A 19696-nucleotide genomic window follows, 5' to 3' on the forward strand; every position below is an offset into this window, starting at 1 on the left:
GTCTCATGTTCTCTCATGTCGCCGATTCACTGTTTTCAAAGAGTTCTTTAACATAAGAGTATCTATTTCTCCTTTGTGTACTTTGGCCACCAGATTCTTAGTAAATTACCCTTTGTGCATGGGTTAGTGCCACAGCAGATGAGCATCATCATTATCATAAGACGAATATGGTCCGAGCCGTCTTCCTTCGTGGACCTGGCGCTCCCTGGTGGCGAAATGGCAGTGGGTGCCATCGTCCCTTGGATGTGGCAGACGTGGCACATCAGGAGCAGCCACCGAGTCTGGCGCAGGTTTTCGAGCGGTGCTGCCCAGCTCTCCTCTCGCAACTGTAAGGCATGGACGGGAAGATGTTGGCGAGCGTCACCATATGAGGTGAGGGCACTGGAACATCTCCAGCGCGTGTGTATCGCGCTAGAATGCTGCCCGCGGTCCTGACTGAGAGGGAGGCCTCATCGCCGCGCAGTGTAGTCGACGACCTCGTCTTTATTTTGCGCCTCCTTCGCCCACATGGCAGTGACTTGGCCGATCCTGTTTCCCGTGAAGTTTCGATTTCAAGAGTTAGCCACATACGGTTTGCTCCACCGCGAAACATTTCCTTCTCTATTCCAACCAACTGGCGTGTTAAATCTGCGTTTATTTGTCTGCATGGGTTTCATTGAATCACTTGAAAAAAGAAGTGTGCTGCGTATGTCTGCGAGAGGCCGTTTTCCATCCACAAGCTCTCCTCTACAGCCTAGAAGAGAAAATAGTTCCCACTGACCTGCATAGCTTTTTTCGGCACCTAATCCCCGTACAGCCCTTTACTCTGGGTGTGCTCGGCCACGAATAAGTATATGATGTCTAGGAAGAATACTTTCCTCCTTGTGGTGAGAACATGTGTATCGGAACTAAGACATGACGTACATATTTATTATAATTTTCGGAAAGCCCTTCGTGCTCGCCCTTCCTCTCTGACAGGACAACACTGAGTAGGAGAAACGTAATCGGTGGACGAGAGCGCCTGGTTCTTAAATGAGCCCTGCAGAGAGACCAATCTTAATTAACCATGCGAATCAATTGTTGCACCGTGACACTGTGTTTAAACTGCTGTTCTCATTTGAATTACTTGCTTGCTTATTGTCGATCCTTTATAGTGGGTGAGAGACGTATTGTGCGACAGGTTTTTCTTCCTTTTTGTCGCGAGGCTCGACTTTTGATATCTGGGAGACACAACGAGTATCTTGCGCCTTAGCTAGTGAACAAGCACATCCAATATTCAGCGATGAGCACGGAATAATCAGAGTGTCGGTATTTACCGATGAGCCTCTACGTTTCCCTGAACAAGAGTCCTCTGACGCAGCGCGGGCAACACCTAAATCGTCTTTGTACAAACTGTCTTCTGTAAGCGGGTGAGGTTCGTTGACTTGTTTCCCTGGAGAACCTGTTGCAACTGCTCTTCGAATGCGTGCAGCGATATCAAACTGCAGCAAGACCGAGCTCCGCGTCGCATATTGTGCCTTCCTCACCCCAAACATCCTGTTCGTGCTGTCTAATGTGGCCTATTTCCAGACACCTCGAACGGACGTGAAACCCTGTGCGCTTGTTGTCGCCAACCACTCGCAACGAAATATTGCGGACGTTTGTGCCACGATGCCACCACATCCCATCAAAAATGCGCAGAGCATCGCCAAGCCTCGGCTCCAGATCAGGAAGCCCCGACAGTCGTAGCAAGCCGCCAGCCGCGCACCGAATGCAGCGAATCTCGATCGGATCAGCAGTGACACTACCGACGGCAGCAAGATCATCTCGTCGCCAAGCAAAAACATGCCGCCCAAGTACATAGCGCAAAAGGATAATAATAATAATAATATTTGGGGTTTTACGTGCCAAAACCACTTTCTGATTATGCGGCACGCCGTAGTGGAGGACTCCGGAAATTTTGACCACCTGGGGTTCTTTAACGTGCACCTAAATCTAAGCACACGGGTGTTTTCGCATTTCGCCCCCATCGAAATGCGGCCGCCGTGGCCGGGATTCGATCCCGCGACCTCGTGCTCAGCAGTCCAACACCATAGCCACTGAGCAACCACGGCGGGTGAGCGCAAAAGGACTTCGTACTCTCCGACATTTCTGTGCCGTTTGACGAGAGCGTCACCCTCACGACGCAGGCGACTCACGAGTTCCTGCAGCACGTTCCGGTGCTGTGCTCCCGATGGCAAGGTCCCGTCTCGGTGGCCGTGTACGCGCCGGGAACCGACTATACGCGGTGCCGCTGGACAAGGTCGCCTTCCTGCGCCGCTGCGACGACCCGTGCTTGAGCGCGAACGTGACGTGGCACGTGGTTTTTGACAAAACGCAGGAGTTTGCAACGTTTGACCTGTGATGTTGATGTTTCTCATTGATAGCGTTTTATACCCCCATTCGCCTGTCCGGCACGTTTCTCGATATTATTACTTCTGCCGAACACGCGTATTATATGTGTATATTGTTTCGTTGTTTCAAGACCAATAAAGAAGTTATGTTATGCGCAAACTGGATTCTCTTTTCGTTTTTAGTCACACGATCCTTTATATGGCTTATTGTTCACGGAATAACCAAATGGTCCACAGAAGACTGTGTGCTAATGTTTTTCCGACAAAATGTAACATTGTTCAAAAAGGCGACATTTGACTTTCGCAATATGCTGGCTATATGCTACGGTTCTAGAGTGCAAAGGGACCCATTAATTTGACTATGCCTGCGGCGGTAAAATATCTTGATACGCCTCTGCTAGTGGGTAAGTGCCATATGTAGTGCGCAGCAGCAAGCAAGCGATTCCTGTACCCCCGTTCTAATACCACAGTAAGAAGGGCAAATCGACACTTCGAGCGAGTGCATTTCGCCGTTAGCGTCACTCGCAGGCTGTCAGACGGAAATGTTTAGTAACACTTGCTGTGGAGTGTACTTGCCAGCAAGTCTGTTCGAGGAACTGGCTTCGCTGCGTTGAAGTGCGTATAGCATCGATAGCAATGCGTCAGGAATAAACAAATAAATGCTTATAAGCATCCGACTTCGACTTTCGGCACTAAATATAAGACCGCTTTTTCGTGATTTAAAATATTGTGAGCGCCTTCGCGACATCAGTGCGGCTTAAAAAAAGCTTGATACGGTCATTTTCGATGTATTCCGCCATTTGAAGCCTGTGGATCCTGGATGTGTTCCTTGCTTGTATTGGCTCAAAACAAACAGACGTGTTAATGGGATTACAGCGTGCATATTTTTGATGGCGGATGTTATTGTACATAAGCATATTTTTGTCATAAAAGTATAACCATTTCTAAAACTCAGAATGCCGAGAATCACATCTATCCCTATGGGTTCATAGGTCGTCTTTGTCGTCAATCCTGAATGGCACTTCGTCTTGCCGTCTAGCACCACGCCGCCGAAGTGACGCTCAGCGATGCCAAGCGCCTCCGAGCCACTAAATTTGCTTTTCGCACGTGCTGTAGCCGAGGAGCATCGTCATCGTCACAAAGAGCAGCCAGCGTGCTCGCAGTGCTCGCGGCAATGTCCTTCGCCTTCGCGCTCTCGGTCTCGCTGAAGAGACTCAAAAGACGGCGCGTCGCCGTCGCGCTGCTGTTCGTCATCGGCCTGGCCGCGATCAACGCCGTCCAACGCAACAACCGGCGCACGGCAGTACTGCGGAAGCTGGCCCAATTGGGCAACCGCTACCGCGAACCGCACCACCTTCCGCCTACACGCCCGGCGGAAGCCCAACTCCAACTAATCCGCCGGCCACTCGTCAATTCCCCGTCCGAAGCCTTGGCGTACGACCGCACACGAGCTGCGACGCGCCCCACTTGCGTCGAGGAGCGCGACCAGCGCGACGCCTGCTGGGAACGCCGGCGGAAAATGCGGTGCAGCTACGCAGCCGAGAGCGGCGTCGACTTCATCGTGCACGAAAACTTCGTCGCGGGCGACGACTGCCCAACGGCTTACGCCGAGAACGTCACGCTGGTCACGCACGCGACGTACGGGTTCCTGCGGCACGTCGCGGAGCTGTGCGACCGCTGGCAGGGACCGCTGTCCGTGGCCGTGTTCGCGCCCGGCACCGACTCGGGCGGGGCCCTCGCCTGGATCGACTTCCTGCGCCGCTGCGGTCGCAATGCGTGCGTGAGGAGATCCGTGACGTGGCATCTCGTCTACGATCGAGGTGTCGTAGAGATATATGCCTTCTTTCGAGATCTGGATGTATGGCCAGCTTACAGCGTTATAATACTAAAAACGCTAGAGGGAAACTTGGAAAAAAGAAAAAAGGAAACGGGGGTCAAACTAACAAAGCATTTCGTTCCTAAATGATCTTTGGCTTTGGCCGGCCGTCATCGCTAATAATATGCGTAGCGCCATGCTTGGCTTGAATTATCCCTTACGAACAATTCTAGCTAATAAGAACGTTTTTTTTAAGGTCCTTAAGTCCTTAAGTCCTTAAGGACCTTAATTCGGCTTTTGACGGTGCAGCAAATGGGGAGGATGTGGTGCCGCGTCATGAGTGTATAAAATGAGTGCTTAAAATAGCTCACTGACCTTCCACTCTGTGAAGAAGGATGACCAGCAAAGCTGTGCATGTGGACCCCTTAATGGCGAACTGCACCTCTACCGCGGGTCGGCCCGTCATTGCACAAGTTTCGGGATCGGCCCACGTATGGGGAGTGCTTAACGCCTGCTTCACCTCCGCCGCGGGTCGGCCCGGAATCGCACTTTCTCCGGGATCGGCCCACGTATGGGGAGTTTTCTTCTTACAACGACACGAAAATTTCCTTGGACGGCAGAGGTATACAGCTTCGGCTGTAAGAGGTATTATTGTCCAACTGAACGCCGCTGTGTGGTCCTTCGAGTTATGAACTCCTCGGGGGCAAGCGAGCGTAATGGGACGCTTGGCGCGTTTCGATTTGGCCTGGTGAGGTTAGAACGGAGGCGAGATTTTGCGCGGACAAGGAAAGTTTGGAAAAAAAAAAACATTTCACCAAACGAGTTTTAATGCTTTCGCGTTCCCACACGTAAGCAGTCTTGTGTTTCTGCCGAAATTTTTATACTGTAAAACCACAGTAAAAAAAAAATAGCGCAGAAAGTCCCCATTGGGGAATTTTCATATCGTGCGTAGCATTCTTTGAAATCATAACTTATGAAGCCTATACTCTACCCTTGAGACCAACATGGATCGGCGACGAAGAATTACAGCGCTTACGTACGACTTAGACTTATGAGTTCGCAGCTTGAAGATCTCCGGCACATATCGGTGCTGCGACAGCTGTTGCATTCGTAGTCCAATATTTTGTAGCAAATGATCAAGTGCAGAGTCTCAAATCTACTTGACGCTGGAAGGACGAAGCTTAGGCAAATCCATGAGTACTATTATGCCCATCTTTCCCATGCTGGCTGATCTGGCATGCTCACAGCTTTCGCAGACACTATAGCGCCAGAGTTCCCCGTAACACTTTTCGTAGGAAGCTATTCTAGTATTACGAATCAGCGAGAAGTGCCTTAGCTGCGAGTTGAGTTCTTCGTCTCTCGGCTTCTAAGACTAAATGGAACGCCTATATCCACGACGCAGAGCACACTCCTGCGTCACTTACGCCAGAAACCTCGCACTCGTCGTACTCCAAGAACTCCAGCGGAAATCGGCCGTGCTCCTCTGTGCCCGCGCAGGAAGACGTCTCCAGTTTTCGGCGGCGGCAAAGGATACCGTACCCAATCAACGTTCTGCGCAACGTGGCCCGAAGACTGGCTCCAACACATTACGTCCTCGTGCAGAACGTGCGGCTCTACCCAAGCGCGGGTATAGTGCCACGTTTCCTGAGTGAGTATAGACTTAATGGGACTGAATTAACTAACAAATTGAGGACTCTGCGTATGAATGGGTGGACGCGTGAATAGATGGACGGACGACAATCCTCCAAATCCTTTCTTACTTATCTTGCGTACATTGTAATAATTGTCCCTTGTTTCCGTTTACACCCCTTAAGTTCCAGGACATCAGTACTTGAAAAAAATTTCCTCGTCAATTTGGTTCTTCGCCACTCTTGTAAAAATATTCCCAATCACTTCACTGGCGCGTACGCAGATCTCGTGGCGGAAGAGCGACGCCTGCACTCCCTCCGAAGCGACGGCCAAGAAGTGTACGTGCTACCCGTATTCGCGATGACGGCGCGGGCCGGTGACCCTCAGGTGCAACCGCGACCGCCTCGGAGCATGCGCGAGCTGCGGGATGCGCTCAGGTCCGGAACAGTGGTGCCGCTCAACGACTCGTCGCACGGGGGCGCGCTGTTGTGGAGTCCCTTCTACTCGGCCGTGATGAATGCCTCTTCCGAGCCGTGGAACGCCGGTCCGGCCAGCGTAAAAGGGAAGCGCCTGAGAGTTCAGACGACAGTCAAGCGCGACAGAGGTGTCTTGTTGTGGGAGCCCGTGTTCCTGGGCAGCAGGGACGACCCTACGTACGGCGAAAACCTGACGTGGGAAGGGGGCCACGAGAGGGTGTCTCAGGTGAGGCAGGCTACCCTGAGGAGCGCTTTCTTAGTGACGTATGTGACTCGTCTTTGTCATAGAAGTGTGTATATCAGATAATCAAAAGGCCGAAGGCTTACCCGAAAGGTGAAGCATTTAAAACGATAGCAATGTATTCGACAACTACACGAAGTAACGTTCGTAGTTTTATCGGCAGCATAAATTGCAGTAAACATGTTCCTACCCATTAAATTAAAAATAATGGTATCGAGTGCACCGCTAAACATAAGCAGACTTAATTCGATGATCGCGAACACTCGGTATCAGAACGCTGGCGTGATGAAGAGCGCAAGCAGAGAGGAGCCATGGCTTATTGCTGCCTCTCGCTTCAACGCGTCTCCGAAACTTGAGACTACGCGACCTTGAGATCAGAACACGGCATAGAACACCCTTACGAATTTCTTGCGGGCAAGCGAGCTTGTTTAGGCGCTTAGCGCGTTTTGATTTGTCCTTACCGAGGCGCATTTAGAATTCAGGCAAGAGCTTGCGCTCGAAGGAACGCGCGGAAATCCAAGCAACAAAAGGGAGAAGCTTCTGAAAAAGCCGCGTTGGAACGCAGAAGAGCGCGTCGGCGGGCAAATTATACGAGAAAGAATTACAGTGACGTTTCACTTCGTGAACACGGGTGACACGCAAGCGTATGAGTGCTATAGCGCACCCGACGCTATCGGCACTCTGTGCGCCTAGACGCCTTCGCTGCCCGAATCGCAGATCGTGTTGAAGACAGGACTCGCGCGGCCCCGCAATAGGCAGAAGCCACCAGAGTAGAACGCCACGTTGTGTAAACATTCGCTTACTATCTAAATTACCTAGTATGGTGACAGCGCGCACAGGCAAACATGCAAGAATACTTCACACTAGATGACCGAGGACACTCGTCGTCAAAATGCTGGCGTGAGGAATCGCGGCAGCAGCAGCGAGCGAAGTGATCTTCGTGCTGTCTATGGCTTCAATGCAAACTGAGCGGTGAGAATACAGCGTATGCAAAGCGACGAGCCGTCGGCCCACCTATAGACTGGGCCTCCAAAGCAGGTCGCTTTCAAGATAAATCCCGCGCAACCGCACGCGGCAGAAGTACAATGCTCCTCTCCCTCCCCTTCTCCCGTACCATGCGCGCCAAGGCACACAGCGCGCTTCCTCCCCTTGCGCACGCGATTGAGCCGCCATCGTCGGCTCACCGTCGTACGCTTTTACTCGCACACACAGCGAACGGCGCGCGAAGACGCTGTTATCACGAGACAAACCCAGTACGTATGCATCGCAAAAAAAGAAATGCTGTGGTTGAACGCAGTTAAACCAACTTTGTCGAGCGACAGCACGGTTTTATTTGCTTCGGGAAAGAACATGTGCTATTTACGCTGCTCGGCGCCGTCAGCAACTACCATATGTACAATTGCACCGCAATACAACACACACACGCTGCTCGGCGCGGCAGCAGTAGCGAGCGAATTGAGCTTCATGCTGCATCTCGCTTCAACGCGAACTAAGCGTGTAAAGCACAGCGCATACGAAGCTACCAGCACTCAGCGCACTTTGTACATATCACAAATCGCTTTCAAGATATGGGCGCCCACGCGGCGTATGCAGGAGCCGCCGGTAGCAGCAGGCTAAGTTCCAATTTGACCTTGGCTGAGCTTGAAGGTCAGATTTACGGAACCAGGCGTTTCCTGGGTTAGCTCGAAAACCTCTAGCTAGAGGAGGTCAACCCAGCGCGCCTCCACCGACCCTCCTCCTCCGTGACGCTGCGCGCCTCGTTTCTCCATCCCCACTTCGCTCAACGTTACCTACACATTCCTACAGCTGACGTTACATTACTGCGCGCTCAGCGCGTTCCTTCGTACTTCAACCGGGGCACAATTCTCTTCACCTCCAGGCGCCTTCGTCGTTCGCTTGCTTCACGGCTTCAAACAGACACCGCCGATTTCACGAGCTGACCAGTTACGCTTGTGCGTGGAAAAACACTACAATACTTCTTGCATTTATGAAACACGAAGTTGATGGTAAAACGAGCTTACTGAGGAGATCGTCATATATTGTGCGAGATATTCTTTGGAGTTGCTTATCCCTTAAAATACAACAGTCTTGGTTTCAAGGATAGAGTATAGGCTTCATAAGTAATGATTTTATATAGTAATATAATATATATATAAAATATTGACCAAGATTATCTCCAATAGAATAAAAGCAACACTGGACTTTATACCCGTGTCACACGGGCGTTTGGAAGGCCTTCCAACCGATAGTCATTTGACTCAAAGGTCAAGTTCGAGCTGCTACACGTGCGGTTTCGAAGGCCGCCGAGTCAATAGTCTATCGAGTCAACGGAGCACCTTACAACTCAATCGAAATCTCGACGGCCTTTGAGCGACGGAAACGGAAACAGTGCGAACATGCTCTCTCGTTCACAGTGTGCTCGTACTATCGGTTAGAAAGAACAAATCAAACCAAAATGCTCCAAAATACTATATGAGTGTTATTAATTATTCAATAAAGTATTTTTGCCACTTGGTATGTGCGAACTGCACATACTCTCGACAACAGCGACATGCAGCGACGCAAACGTTGCCGCAGTTTCGCTACTCAACAACTTAAAAAGTAAACATATATGTGTGGCAATGTATAAACATTTCTTTAAATGTATAAACGAACATAAAAGAAATTATAGTGCTTTTAAGTGGTTTTAATGTTGCTTAACTTTTCGTGACATGACAACGAAAGTAAACATTCGCAGCGCCACACAATTTTACGAGAAACACCTGAACCACTCAACGGCCTTTCGAAAGTGCCGTGTAGCAGCGCGACAACTCCTTTGAGTCGATAGAGTTGTGGCATTTCGAAGGCCGTCGACTGGAAGGTCTTTCAAATGTGCCCGTGTGACACAGGTATTAGTCAATCAAGGGAACAGGGAGGTTTCAGGAAGGGATACTCTACAATGGATCACATCTATGTCATCAATCAGGTTATCGAGAAATACGCAAAGTACAATGAGCCTCTGTATATGGCTTTCATAGATTACGAGAAGGCATTTGATTCAGTCGAGATACCAGCAGTCATTGCGGCATTACGTAAGCAAGGAGTACAGGACGCTTATGTAAATATCTTGGAAAGTATCTGCAGAGATTCCACAGCTACCGTAATTCTCCAGAAGTAGGACGATACCTATAAAGAAAAGGGTCAGACAAGCAGACACAATCTCTCAAATGCTATTCACCGCATGCTTGGAAGAAGTATTCAAGCTATTAAACTGGGAAGGCTTAGGAGTAAGGATCAACGGCGAATATCTCCGCAACCTTAGATTTGCAGATAACATTGTTCTGTTCAGCAACACTGGGGACGAGTTACAACAAACGATTAAGGACCTGAACAGAGAAACTATGAGAGTGGGGTTGAAGATTAATATGCAGAAGACAAAGATAATGATCAATAGCTGGGCAAGAGAACAAGAGTTCAGGATCGCCAGTCAGCCTCTAGAGTCTGTGAAGGTGTACGTTTACTCAGGTCAATTACTCACAAGAGACCCTGATCATGAGAAGAAAATTTACAGAAGAATAAAAATGGGTTGGAGCCCATTCGGCAGACATTGTCAGATCCTGACTGGAAGCTTACCATTATCATTAAAAAGTAAAGTGTACAATCAATGCATTCTACCGGTGCTGACATATGGGGCAGAAACTTGGAGACTGACACAGAAGCTCGAAAACAAGTTAAGGACCGCGCAAAGAGCGATAGAACGAAGAATCTTAGGCGTAACGTTAAGAGACAGGAAGACCGCGGTGTGGATGAGAGCAAACAGGGATAGCCGATATTCTAATGGACATTAAGAGAAAGAAATTGAGCTGAGCAGGTCATGTAATGCCTAGGTTGGATAACCGGTGGACCATTAGGGTTACAAAATGGGTGCCAAGAGAAGGGAAACGCAGTCGAGGGCGGCAGAAGACTAGGTGGGGTGATGAAATTAAGAAATTTGCAGGCGGTAGTTAGAATCGGTTGGCGCAGGACAGGGTAATTGGAGATCGCAGGGAGAGGCCTTCGTCCTGCAGTGGACATAAAATAGGCTGATGATGAAGCAATGATTGCGAAGAATGCTATGCACTTAGTAAAAGGAAAATCAGACACCCACCCGTTAGTAGCAATTGCTACAAAGGAAACTCATTCGGGTTCCTCGAAAGAAAAGCCTCGCAGCTGAAGAAAAATTCGTCCTGGTCCGGGACTCGAACCCGGGACCAGCGCCTCTCCGAGATAGTCGCTCTACCATCTGAGCTAATTACTTCTCTCCACCTTACGGGTTTTCGCAGAACTATTACGCCAAATGCTATGCACTATATGACGACTCCCCAGATGGGAAGTTTCTACCCATGTTTTTTTACTGCAGTTTTACGGCATAATTAGGATATCTCCCGCTGCAGGCATACGCAACGTGCCTCGAGAACTACGACTTCTTCCACATGCCGGAGGACCCCTTCTTTGTGCGAGTAACTGAACCCATCGGCGGCGCGGGTGCCGTAAGGCAGGCAGGAGGGGTGAGCAAGTAGTGGAGGAATGATGATAGTGATCTAAAGAAAGGAAGAACGCTTGATTCTGCAACCCGTGAGAAAGCACGGCGAAGCGTCATCAGGGGAGAGGGAGTGGGAAGTGAAAGATGATAGAGAAAGAGGGAGGATGTGGCCTAATAGACTCCACTATGCGCGACAGGGAGCTGAGCACGCGTGGTACCGTGATCGCGCGCGTGCTAAGGGGGACAGGTGAGAGTGCGTCTCCAATTCTAGCCTCGCTGTGCGCAGCTTGCACCCTATCTCTGGCGGGCGCGAAGACAGAGCCGAGGTGGCCGGTGGCTACACGTGCGCAATCTCCGCGTGCGCCTTGTGCTGAAGGTCGCGTAATCTTAAGTTTCGGAGATGGCCTCTAGGGACTGGCACCAGAAGCGTTCGCGCGCCTCTGTTCGCCCGCCAGCACTGAGACAGCGAGTGTTCGCGGTCATGGAGTGTTACCTGTTCGTGTATGCCGCTGCGCACGTGACACCATGCTTGATAATCGAATTAATAAGCGAATGTTTGCTGCAATTTATAGACGGCCTATAATAGTACGAAGCTTACTTCGCGTAGTTGTGCAGTACTTTGCTATCGCTATCGCTGCTTTATTCTTCTGGCGTGAACGCGAATTCTTCGTTTTTTCTTGACTTGTTTGATTTTCAAGCCAGAGAAAGAAACGTATTTAGAAATTTTGTTCGTACAATAAAGCATTCCTGCAAATTCTCAGATTATCCTCACCTTTGGGGCTTCTCTATTGGGCTGTAGCCATAGCAACGTCTGCATGGCAATTTGCGGATATCTTTAAGGCGTAAGAAGACTACTAGATTTCTTGGAAGGATTATTTGTATTTTTCGCAATATTTCTGATCGTATTTTAAATCGTCTCATTATTTTCAAATCTGCTCAGTTTCGTAAATCATACGTTTTCTTTTTTTTTTCGTTTTCTTAAGCGAGCACTTCTGGTTGATCCATTCGATCTACAATTACGCTTCACCAACTGGAAGAAAAACAGGGCTGCGAATACGCGGACTAAAAGGAGAACATGTACGACGGACAGGCGCTAACTTCCAACTAAGTTTCATTTAGTCGGAAATAACTTAGTTGGAACAAAAGTTAGTTGGAAGTTAGCGCCTGTCCGTCGTGCATGTTCTTCTTTTATTCCGCGTCTTCGTAGCGCTGTTTTTCTTCAAGTACGTTGCACCAACTCGCCCATGCACATCCAGCTCCTGACGCTTCACCAAATACGCTTCCCAGTGTAAACATATCTCCCTCTGCAGGGATACGCCATGTGCCTCGAGGACTACGACTTCCACATGCTGGAGGATGCCTTCCTCGTGCAAGTTCCTAAACTGACCGGTGCTGCGGGCGCCGTGGTTCGGACCGGCAGCGGCTATCCCTCGCTGCAGAACGCGTTCAGCTTGCACCGTTTCAAGGACTCGCTCGGGTCTCTATACCCGGTCAGACGGCGTGCGATCTGTTAAAACGCTGAGAAGTTTGTGCAGCTAGGTGAAAGGGATTGAGAAAAGCGCGGTGATTCCAGCGTGCGAGTGGTGTGGGGGAGGGGAAGGACTGCATCGCAAGGCGTGTCCCATATCGGCTGCATGCAAGAAAATAAGACATCTAGATCTTGGGACTTAAAGGTAATATATACATATAGGCGTCGATGGAGATAAGTGGACAAAAATGCTGTTCTCGAATTGCACAATGGAGGGATAACTTTACTCGGCGGATCGATGATAGGCGAATCACCGCTTGCGCTGTCGTCACAAAGGCACTGCTACAGATAATAAACGCACGACATATTTTATTTTTTTTTTGTTAGCAATACGTGAGTGACAATGCGTGATTGCAGGTTTAGTGTACATGAATACAGGTTCACAATATATGACTTTCGTGACGCTGCAGACGGAAGGCGACAAAACGCCAAACAATAGGGCCTCTAGCACCACGCTACATACGTTCACCATCTTAACGGCATTGGAGAGAAAAAAGAAAATACAAAACGGTTCGCCACGAAAACACGTAGTAAGCAAACATATTATATCGGCTTGGTGGGTGGGCACGCAAGGCATGAACTGTCAACGAAGACTATTTTAGTTATTTCTCGGGTATTTCTCGATGTGCGGCGCTGGACAATAAATCGGGCTTAAAACCTGTTGCACCGTCTCCTTCCTACGTGTACAGACTCTCTCGAAGAATGACACAATGCACGGTGTCAACGCGCGATTCTACATCTCAGGCTTTGCACCATAACATTAATGAGTCGGTATGCCGTAAGTGTCGCGACCATGCATATGTGTCTTGCGCGTTCGTGTTCGTCTTTTCGGTATCCTGGACAATTCGCTTAACGATCTCAAACAATAGCTGCGATTTTGTACAGGCACAGAATGTTGCCTAAATAGGAGCGCCATGTGTACACGTAGCTCTTCGAAGCCACACGTATACGCTCCAGTATACATACATCGGTATCGCGGTAATTATGGTACGGATAACGCTTAACTTGGGCATTAGGCGAATACCCGCTAGTTCCTTGTGGTTCGGCTGCTCTGCAGTACAAGGTGTGCTGCGGGGGAACACTACGCATCGTTTCCTTTCAGCTCCAGTTTTCTGTGAGGCCTGCAAAAGAATACTTATAAATATAATAATAATTTTAGCGGTATTAGTACATTACCCTTCTACAACAGAAAAAAAGAAATCCACCTTTACTGTGAGGGTAGGCGTTGTATAAGCGAGAAAAGACACAAAAATGAAAGGCGGGTTGCATGGACCTAGCAATTTTTCTTTTATCAGTTAAGTTGGACTACATTGTATTGTAACGTAGCCAAAGTCTGAAGTTGGCAAGTTTCAAACACCTTGAGCCACAACGACCGAAGTACGATGACATGCTTTGAAATCCATGACGTCGCATCACATGACATGCCAGCGCTGTAATTTTGGCACGAAATCCAGGGAATAAGTAATGACCTTCATTTGTGTTTTCTATGTTAAAGAGCTCTTACCGCGAAATAAACGGAACAAGAGCTTTCGAAGGATACATTATTGATGCACACTGATTTGGCGATTCTGTTTAGTGTCCGTTTAATAAGGTTGCAAATGTGTTAAATTTGCAACAGAAAAAAAGAATGTTCACCTGGGCTTGTACATTTGTAACGATTCATTTAATTTCCCTTACATCTTGTCCCGACGCCGCACCACCCGTTATATCACACAGACCAGTCACACCGCCCGACAGATCACAAAAATATTATTGCACATACTTCGTCTATTGCTTCGCGATGACTGACACCTGCGTCGGTGAAGGGTCCTTCTTGCCGGATTACCGTGGCCGGTTTATCACCGTCCATCTGCGACTGGATGCTTGTATCTAGCTGCTTGTCGACCATTTTCACTCACACGCGCCGCGCCATTCGTTGGCGCTCCCCTGCTCAGCCTTGTAGCTCTATCGCTGCGTGACACTCTTCTGCCCGAACCCCAACGCGCTGGAAAAGTGAAGCTAAGAAATTAGGTAATGGGGTTCACCGTCCCTAAACCGATCAGCGGGTTATTATGTATACGCCATAGTGAAAGGCTTCAGATTAATTTTGACCACATGGGGTTCACTAATAAGTTGACCTGCAGCGAAGCATCACCCTTTCTATCATAGAAAAATAAAAGTCATTCTTAACGTGAAAGGAGGCTTGGTGGGCAAGAAAGAAAGAAACGAAATAACAGTGGCGACGCCGCCTTGAGAAGTTGTCGCACGAGCTCGCCATCGATATTGTGGGCTCCTGCTCGGGCCTAAGTTGTTCTTTAGAGCACAGCTCTTAGGCGCCCGTTCTTGCGTTTATCGTCAGCGTGCCTGGGCGTCCCTCGGCGTCGTACCTCGTAACCGAGCGAACGAGCCAGCGAAAGATGAAAGCGAACGCGGAGAGAGAGAGATTCTTGTTTGGGAAGTAGGAACATGGGGTAAAGTGCAGCGCAGTAACTGTCTCTCAGACGAGGACACCTCAACCGCGCTGCACAGGGGGGAAGGGATAGAAAGAGTGGTGAAAGAAAGAGGGAAGGAGCAGCAGCGGTCGAAACGCTGTGAGCGTGGGGAGGGGGCTTAGAGGCGATCAGCTAGGGCGATGTCCTCGGCGAACTCCAGAATCGCTCGGAAGAGGCGCTTCTGGCTTGAGATGCAGCGCAGCGGGAGATGAAAGAAGAGAGCGTGAGGAGGAAACTGGAGGAGGAGCGGAAGGTAAACGGCCTGCGCATGCGCTGAGTTGCCGGCGGCCACGGCGTCCGCAGCCGCGTGGGCAATCTCATATAAGCTTCCGAGTGGTGGGTGGCAGGGTGCCACAAAGGTGGGGAGCGCTGCGCTTGTCCGCGGCGTCAGCTGCTGAGGTCATCAGTCCGCGGTGCCACCATGTGTGACGGGGATCACTGCTCCTGCAAGGAGTGATGGCAAGAGGCTACGAGTACGGCTCGATTTGAGGCTCCCTTGGGTGTTGTCGCCGCTGACACTGGTGGCACGATTTTCCCGCGATGAAGGGCTGCTCTTGTCGTTGGTGGAACGAAAGCGTAGCACCGCGCAAGACGGGCTATGCGGTGACGATGGCTACGATATGGCGCCAGAGTAGCGCACGTCGTCTGTATGGAAACAACGCTCTGCATGAGCAGAGGTCTGTCTGCGGCGGCTGCTGTGAATCGTGCCCACGCGTCGCCCACGCGCTGCCTCTCGCGATCTCCCGATAAGCGAGGCAGTCGCGCCATATTTCGCTCCGGTTGCAATGTGCCGCACAAGACAGATTGTCCACGCCAGCTACACTACTCACAGCGTTATCTTCCTAATATGAACCGTATACCTGTATAATCATAATACAAAATATTGACTCGCGAAATGTAAACACGTATAGAGCTGCGCTGAAATTTCACATTATGGAGTATCGTAATCGTGGTGAACTTTTTGTCGGTAAAGATGGACAACGGTACACGCTTATCAAGTTTCCAGAACTCTGACTGCACCACGACGGCCCAAATGCGAAAGCATACTTCAAAGTCCGTGTGACGTCAGACTGACGCATGGGGTTCGGCGCGAAATTTAATATATGACGAAAGTGCGACCCTCACTTTCTTGTTATAATAATCAAGCTACTGGCAAGAAATTGGCAAAAGTATCGTTTTTGAATACTTTATCCCTTTAAATTGATTCAGTCGTGTAAGGTAGCAACTAAGCTTTAGTGCGTGCCTAAAGATAATCCAAAGCTGATAATGCGAAGCAGTATTATTACTGTTAGACTCACTTATTTTTTTTTAGGCAATTCTAAAGTTATCTTGAATTCTTAGCAAGGTCATAGTGTTCTGGAATGATGTGCCCATAGGGCGGCAAACTCACTGATGAGTTGACTCACTCTCAGACCGAACCGTGAGTCCGAGTCCGACTGTCTGTGTGAGCCCGGCTGAGTAGAATTTGGAGATTCCAAGTTCGAGTGAAACCGGCTGAGTGGAAGTTTGGTGAGTCTGAACACTAGAGTGAACCAGGCTGAGTAGAATTTCGGCGAGCCAGGGTCCGAGTAAGGGCCAGGCTCACTCGGAAAACAGTGGGACTTATATATTTGGTGAGTGAGTCTGAGTGAGTTGCGCTTATTCGGCCAATCGACCTGTGCATGTGCCATAACTATTGTCACGGCAGCTATCGTCAACAGAGCCCGAGGCGCTTGTCTATTGCATCAGAATCTGAAGTTATAGTCATAAAAACTATTATCGCACTGCCGCGCTATTGCGCAGTAGGCACAACGCTCGCACAAGTGATGTCAATGGGTCCAGACTAGCGGTCTGAACGCCATGACAGGAGACCTGAATACGACTAATAGTATACGCAGCTGCGAGTTTCGCATTTGCTTCTAGTCCATACACCTCAGAAACTCGATTATTATATAAGTGTTACACAATTTCTTCATTAGCAATTTTCTACGAAATGAAATTGTAACTATGTAGTTTTTCAATCGGCGAGCTCAGTGCTGTGAGCTAACTTGCCGGTGCGCACTTTCCTTCATGAGTGCGCAGAACAACCAGCTGCTGTCTCACAGGCATCTGCGTCTGCGAAGTCATCTTCTGTTTAGTAGAGCTATACGACCTACGTGATCACTTTCGCGAGATCTCGCGTGAGTAGGCACAGGATGCACCAGCGTACATTAAAGGGACTGACAACCACTTTCCATGGTACCCTTTTTTTTTCTTTAGTTCTTTAGCGGAATGGGAAGTTCACCGTTCAGTGTGTCTAATCATGAAGTGGTAAATCAGAAAACGCCGCGGAACTTATTCTACCTGAATTTTTAGATCTGCAGCGAGCATGTAGTCGTTCACTGGGAGCATGCTGAAAACAGTGATATGTGATCACGATATCGATTATACGCCGGCATTAGTGGGAAGCAGGCGACAGAGGTGCGGCTGTAGCTGCGAGAAAGTATTTTTCCAGCGAAGCTGTTTATGCAAACCTTGTGCCGTCGTTATCGGACTTCGCTAAAAAGGCGCCACGTCACCTAGCGCGAAGGGAAAAGAAGAGCTCAACAGGGGGAAAGGGGTTGGAGTGACCCCTTTCCCCCTGTAAGCATTCCATCTCATACGTGAATCTTGCACGGTTGTCACACGGTGCATTTTCGGCGATAGAGCCAGATGGGCATCGAATTCATCGACGACTGATTCCACCCTGCCGCGAAAGAAACCGCGAAGAAACAAAAAACGAACAGTGCCCAGTGATTGAAAGGCGATACTATAGGAGAGCGTGGCTGCCAGCACTTCTTGCTGGCGCAAGAAGTGCCGGCAGTCACGTCAACCATCAAAGCAATCCAACCAATCGTCAAAACGATTGCAGAGCCCGCATCTCCAGTGGTGGGCCTCGCACCCAATGTACGGAGCTTTTGGTTAGTGGTTCCGCACATTCCATCCCAGCTACAACTATGGGAAGACCACGAGTAGTACGTACTGCTGAGGAAGAAGCTGCTTGCCGCAAAAGCGAAAATGAGGTGAAAGAATATTGATGCAAAACACTTACAATATTGACTGCTTGCAAAGTTTGAATTGCATGGTGTAACGTTCAGCGTAACTAACACAGCTTCGCTTTTCGACCACCACCGCGGACTGAAAGGAGCGGCGTTTTTTTTTTCGTTCTTTTTTTGTTTATCAAGCGAATATGCCGCGAATCATGTTTTTCGATGTGTTAACTTATTTCTATAATAACAGCTACATGCTATTGTTGTTTTCTGTTCAGCATGGTTTGGTCATTACCCGGGCAAGGATGTTTTTTTTTCTAAGCCAAGCCAAGTTGTCAAAAGCGAAACGACGCTTTTACACGTGATACGCAATTCGGTGTGTTGCCGTAGCCACGCGTGTGCTAATATTGTAGTGTTGGCACCCATTTACGGCACTAGTCGATGGTATTTTAAATCTCGCAGGGAGAGCACACAACTGTGGGTACTTACTCGCAAAACTCGCGAGCATGCGCGCATGCGCGCCGCCGTGCATTGTGGGACGCGCGTGCCGCTGACTAGCGTGGATTTACTTTACTTCGTAATACACATAGAATAAAGCGCGAGCGTCTAATAATATACGAACTGCAATTTTTAATCAATAAGTATGCAATACTTAAGAGGAAGCTTTAGCTCGAGCGCTCCTATCTAAATACATGTAAAAGGAGAATTCGTTTTTCTCGGCAACCACCGCACCAAATTTGACGAGGTTTGTTGCATTTAAAAGACAAACTTAAAATCTAGTGACTGTTGGTTTCGAATTTTTGAGTTAGGTTGTCAATTTTTTATTAAATATTGGCAAAAATCGAAAATTTTCAAAAAACGAAACTATCAAGTTTACAACTCTCTCACTCAACCACTAAAAATGATAATACAATTCTGTGAATTGCACCTAATAGTACATCTAAAGCGGACAAAATTGATATATTACACATGAATATAAAAAAATTTAATCATAGGGAAATACAACTTTTGCAAAACCATTGTAACCAACGTAAAAAATTCACGTAAGATGTAAAATGACATATTTAATTTGTCCGCTTTGAATGATCTAATGGGTGCCGTTTACAGAACCGCGATATCAGTTCTTGATGCAGAGCTATCAATTTCTAAACTTCGTGCTTCTATTTTTTTCTAACGGTCAAATATTTGAAAATCGGTTTAAGAAAATTTAAGCCCTAAATCAAAATTCGGCTTCCAACAGTCACTAGAATTTAACTTTCTCTTTCAAATGCAACAAATTTCATCAAAATCGGCACAGGGGTTATCTCATAAAAACGTTTTTGCGTTTTACATGTATTTGAATAGGCCGCGTCGGAGTTGGGCCCGAGCTAAAGCTTCCTCTTAACAACAACCGGCTTACGCACAGTAGTCTTGGTACATCCGGAGCACGAAGACTTCATCGCCAGGCCGCGACACTTACTGGTTCTTGAGACTTTCTTTGCGAATTTAAAATTATAAATTCCTACTTAAATCACGAACAACGTGCTGGATTCGATCACTGTAAATCATGGTCGCTTCATTTCCAACAACCTTTTACAAAGCATTCTGGTTGGTTGTCAGTCTCCTTAATGGTCGACAGCATTCTTGGCACTCTGTCACGCTAGCTCAGTGGCGTAGCCAGAAATTTCGTTCGTTCGGAGGGGGGGGGGGGGGGGGA

At 48.6% G+C, this 19696-nt stretch overlaps 1 pseudogene; it reads left to right on the forward strand.

The window, feature by feature from the left end:
• Positions 1–216: 216 nt before the first annotated feature.
• On the forward strand, positions 217–13202 carry LOC142574619 (uncharacterized; annotated as a pseudogene).
• Positions 13203–19696: the final 6494 nt, after the last annotated feature.

This window comes from Dermacentor variabilis, chromosome 3 (assembly GCF_050947875.1).
Source record: "Dermacentor variabilis isolate Ectoservices chromosome 3, ASM5094787v1, whole genome shotgun sequence".
NCBI classification, from domain to species: domain Eukaryota; kingdom Metazoa; phylum Arthropoda; class Arachnida; order Ixodida; family Ixodidae; genus Dermacentor; species Dermacentor variabilis.